The sequence below is a fragment of the Mandrillus leucophaeus genome, unplaced genomic scaffold (genome assembly GCF_000951045.1).
Source record: "Mandrillus leucophaeus isolate KB7577 unplaced genomic scaffold, Mleu.le_1.0 Scaffold71, whole genome shotgun sequence".
Taxonomy (NCBI): Eukaryota; Metazoa; Chordata; class Mammalia; order Primates; family Cercopithecidae; genus Mandrillus; species Mandrillus leucophaeus.
In genome coordinates this window covers 1,947,275-1,952,829 of record NW_012107697.1, presented here as the reverse complement: position 1 = coordinate 1,952,829, position 5,555 = coordinate 1,947,275, and positions in this window count along the sequence as shown.

The window sequence follows — 5,555 nt, the reverse complement described above, 5'->3', positions numbered from 1 at the left end:
TTTGAGACGGAGTTTTATTCTTGTTGCCCAGGCTGGAGTGCAATGGCACGATCTCAGTTCACTGCAACCTCCGCCTTCTGGATTCAAGCGATTCTCCTGCCTCAGCCTCCCGGGTAGCTGGGATTACAGGCATGCACCACCATGCTTGGCTAATTTTGTATTTTTTTCAGTAGAGACAGGGTTTCACCATGTTGGCCAGGCTGGTCTTGAACTCCTGACCTCAGGTGATCTGCCCACCTTGGCCTCCAAAAGTGCTAGGATTACAGCATGAGCCTCTGCACTCAGCCTTTTGTTTGTTTTTTTAAACAGAGTCTTGCTCTGTAGCCTGGGCGCAGTGCAAAGTCTCAAAGATGGCTCACTGCAGCCTCAAACTTCTGAGCTCAAGTGATCCTCCTGCCCCAGCCTTCCAAGTAGCTGGTGATACAGAGCTGGCAAGTCTCAAAATTGGGGCTTAGCCCAGAAGGGATCTTGGCTTCTCCCAGGAAAGAATCAAGGGCAATATGGTGGTAAAAGAAAGCAATCTGCAACTTCATCGAAGCAGCAGAGTACAGCAGCAATAGCAAGGTGCTACTCCTTGCAGAGCAAGGTTAACCCATACGCAGTGTGCCCAGAGTAGCAGCATATGGGCTGTTGGCAGCTGTATTTCTACCCACTCCATGTGTCTGTGTGTGTGTGTTTTTAAGTATATAACCACTTTTAATTACTTGCAAATTAAGGGTGGGTTATTTAGAGCTTTCTAGAAAAGGGGCAGGAAGTGTATGAAACCATATATAGTAACTTTCAAGTCGTTGCCATGGCGTGTTGCCATGGAATTTGTACACTGTCATGGCGCTAGTGGGAGTGTCTTTATGTTAATGAGCAGTGAGGGCAACTAGAGGTCACTTTTGTCACCATCTGCTGATTTTGGTGGGCTTCTTCACTGTACCTTGTTTCTGTCAGATCCTGCTCCAGTCAGCAGGGTCCTGGCCAGGGTCATGACTAGGGTTGGGAAAACAAGTCCTGCTGATTCCTACCTCCCTGGAACTACAGGCACATGCCACCACACCCATTCAGTTTTTAAATTTTTTATCTATAAGAGATCATGTTTTGTTGCCCAGACTGGTCTCTAACTCCTGGCCTCAATCACAATTATTTTAAAATCTATTCAGCTCTAAGGCCGGGCACAGTGGCTCACGCCTGTAATCCCAGCACTTAGGGCGGCAGAAACTGGCAGATCACTAGAGGCCAGGAGTTCAAGACCAGCCTGGTCAACATGGAAAAACCCTGTCTGTACTGGAAATACAAAAATGATCTGGGCGCTGTGGTGCATGCCTATAGTCCCAGCTACTTGGGACTCCTGCTGAGGCAGGAGAATCCCTTGAACTTGGGAGGCGGAATTTGCAGTGAGCCCAGATCGCACTACTGTACTCCAGCCTTGGTGACAGAGTGAGACTGTCAAAAAAAAAAAAAAGATAATTTGAGGTTTTGGATTATGTTATCTTCCTTCAGAAAGAAATTACTTTTGCTGGCCAGGCGTGGTGGCTCACGCCTGTAATCCCAGCAGTTTGGGAGGCCAAGGCGGGTGGACCTGAGGTCAGGAGTTGGAGACCAGCCTGACAAACTTGGTGAAACCCCATCTCTACTAAAAATACAAAAATTAGCCAGGCATGGTGGCATGTACCTGTAATCCTAGCTACTCAGGAGGCTGAGGCAGGAGAATCTCTTGAATCTGGGAGGTGGATGTTGTGAGCCGAGATTGCACCACTACTCCAGCCTGGGCAACAGGGTAAAACTTAGTCAAGAAAGAAAGAAAGAAAGAGAGAGAGAGAGAGAGAGAAAGAAAGGAGAGAAAGGAAAGAAAAGAAAGAAAGAAGGGAGGGAGGGAGGGGAAAGTGGCCGGGCGTGGTTCACGCCTGTAATCCCAGCACTTTGGGAGGCCAAAGTGGGCAGATCACAAGGTCAGGAGATCGAGACTGAGTCTTGCCCTGTCACCCAGGCTGGAGTGCAATGGCACCATCTTGGCTTACTGCAACCTCTGCCTTTTGGGTTCCAGCAATTCTCCTCCCTCAGCCTCCTGAATAGCTATGATTACAGGTGCATGCCACCACGCCTGGCTAATTTTTGTGTTTTCAGTAGACAGGGTTTCACCATGTTGGCCAGGCTGGTCTCGAACTCCTGACCTCATGATCCACCCACCTTGGCCTCCCAAAATGCTGGAATTATAAGTGTGAGCCACCGCACCCGGCCAGGAGTGTCATTTTTTTTTTAATTTTAAAAAAATTTTATTTTGAGACACTGTCTTGCTTTCACCCAAGCTAGAGTACAGTGGTGCGATCGTACTTACTTCAGCTTTGACCTTCCTGCCTCAAGCAATCCTCCCACCTCAGTCTCCCAATTAGCTGGGACCACAGGTACAAGCCACCACACCTGGCTAATTTTTAATTTTATTTATTTATTTACTTATTATTTTGAGATAGAGTCTTGCTCTGGGCCCACGCTGGAGTGCAGTGGTGCGATCTCGGCTCACTGCAGCCTCCGCCTCCCAGGTTCATTCAATTCTCCTGCCTCAATCTCAGGAGTAGCTGGGATTAAAGGCACGTGCCACCACGACCAGCTGATTTTTGCATTTTTAGTAGAGACTGGGTTTCACCATGTTGGCCAGGCTGATCTCGAACTCCTGACCTCAGGTGATCCGCCCACCTCAGCCTTCCAAAGTGCTGGAATTACAGACATGAGCCACTGCACCTGGCCCTGGCTAATTTTTTAAATTTTTGTAGAGATGGCGGGGGTCTCCCTATGTTGCCCAGGCTGGTCTTGAACTCCTGGACTTAATCAACCCTCTTACCTCAGCCTCCCAAAGTGGTTGAATTATAGCATGAGCCACTGCACCTGTGCAGGATGTCCCTTTTATCATAGTTAAAATCATACATGCAATAAAAGTTTTTTTTGAAACAAGGTCTTTGTTGTAGCCTAGGCTGGAGGGCAGTGTTGCAATCATAGCTCACTGAGGCATTGAACTCCTAGGCTCAAGTGCTCTTCCCGTCTAACCCCTTAATTCCCATCTAAGGACTAGATGCACGTGCCACCACACCTGGCTAATTTCTAAATTTTTTGTAGCAATGGGGTCTCACTACGTTGCTCAGACTGTTTTCAAACTCCTGACCTCAAACCATCCTTCCAAAGTGTTGGGATTGTAAGCATGAGCCACTGGGCCCAACCTCAGATGATATTTAAAATAATGTTGTCCATTCATTTTGTCCATTCATTTTTTTTTTTTTTTGAGACGGAGTCTCACTGTGTCACACAGGCTGGAGTGCAGTGGTGCGATCTCGGCTCACTGCAAGCTCCGCCTCCCGGGTTCACGCCATTCTCCTGCCTCAGCCTCCCGAGTAGCTGGGACTACAGGCGCCCGCCACCATGCCCGGCTAGTTTTTTTTTTTTTTTTGTATTTTTAGTAGAGACGGGTTTTCACCATGTTAGCCAGGATGGTCTCGATCTCCTGACCTCACGATCCACCCGCCTCGGCCTCCCAAAGTGCTGGGATTACAGGCTTGAGCCACCGCGCCCGGCCTTGTCCATTCATTTCTATGGACTCTGAAAAAAAAAATGACTTTGTCCAGTTTCCAACAAATTCTGTTGGGATATAGATTGGGATGGTTTTAAAATGCCAAATGAATTTTGAATAAATTGACATTTGGACAGTATCAAAGTCATAGCTTGTTTTTCAGGCATGTAGCACAATTTACATTTGTTCAAATTACCTTTTATTATCCCTTAGTAAAGTCTTTGTGCTGTATTGGGATGTCATCTTCTCATTTCTTTTTTTTTTTTTTTTTTGAGACGGAGTCTCACTCTGTTGCCCAGGCCGGAGTGCAATGGCACCATCTTGGCTTACTACAGCCTCTGCCTCCCAGATTCAACTGATTATCCTGCCTCAGCCTCCTAATTAGTTGGGATTACAGGCACACACCACCACACCCAGCTAATTTTTGTATTTTTAGTAGAGACAGGGTTTCACCATGTTGGTCAGGCTGGTCTCGAACTCCTTACCTCATGATCCGCGCGCCTCAGCCTCCCAAAGTGCTGGGATTACAGGCGTAAGCCACCACGCCCAGCCTATCTTCTCATTTCTTAACATTCTTGGGAAATACGATGAGCAAACTAGCATTTGAGTCCCTATTATCCTGATCATAAAGTGCTTTAAAATGTTTTTTCATTTAATTCCCACTGGCTGGGTGCGATGGATCATGCTTATAATCCCCGCATTTTGGAAGCCTGAGGCAGGTGGATCACCTCAATTCAGGAGTTTGAGACTAGCTTGGCCAGCATGGCGAAACCCCGTCTGTACTAAAAATACAAAAATTAGCCAGGCGTGTTTGCGGGTGCCTATAAGCCCAACTACTCAGGAGGCTGAGGCAGGAGAAGTGCTTGAATCCAGGTGGCCTGGTCCTGTAGTCTTAGCTACTTGGGAGGATTGCTTATGCTCAGGAGTTTGAGTTTACAGTGAGCTAAGATACCATTGCACTCCAGCCTGGGCAACAGAGCAAGCCTGTCTCAAAAAAGCAAATAAATAAATTTTTAAAAAACCAAAAAAACAAAAAACAGGCCAGGCACGGTAGCTCACGCCTGTAATTCCAGCACTTTAGGAGGCCGAGGTGGGCGGATTACCTGAGGTCAGGAGTTCAAGACCAGCCTGGCCAACATGGAGAAACCCGTCTCTACTAAAAATACAAAAATTAGCTGGGCATGGTGACACATACTTGTAATCCCAGCTACTCAGGAGGCTGAGGCAGGAGAATCGCTTGAGTCAGGGAGACAGAGGTTGCAGTGAGCTGAGATCGTGCCACTGCACTCTAGCCTGGCCAACAGAGCAAGACTCTGTCTCAAAAACAAACAAACAAACACCATCAACCGGGCACAGTGGCTCTTGCTTGTAATTCCAGGACATTGGGAGACCAAGGCGGGTGGATCCTTTGAATTCAGGATTTCGAGACCAGCCTGGCCAACATGGAGAAACCCCATCCTTACTAAAAATACAAAATTAGCTGGGCGTGGTGGCACATGCCTGTAATTCCAGCTACTTGGGAGGCTGAGGCAGGAGAATAACTTGAACTCCGGAGATGGAGGTTGCAGTGAGCTGAGATCACTCCATTTCCAAAATAAAACGATAGGGCTGTTAATTTAGGTGGTGGTTACAGGGGTATTAATATATGTAAAAAATTATTAAGTTGTACATGTAAGATTCCTGCACTTTTTGTATTTTATTATGTGTATGTTAATCTTAAAAATAAAAGGGGAGAAAAACCTGATGGCCCTGTACTCCTCTATTAGGTAAAGAAAGAATCTGTTCTGGTTTGCTTTTGGAGACACTGTTTCCTGGTCCTCTGATCTACCTGGCTGAAAGCACAGTGCCTGGTACAAACTAGGCTCCTGCTCAGTTTTTTTTTTTGTTTTTTTTGTTTTTTTTTTTTTGAGACGGAGTCTGGCTCTGTTGCCCAGGCTGGAGTGCAGTGGCCGGATCTCAGCTCACTGCAAGCTCCACCTCCCGGGTTCACACCATTCTCCTGCCTCAGCCT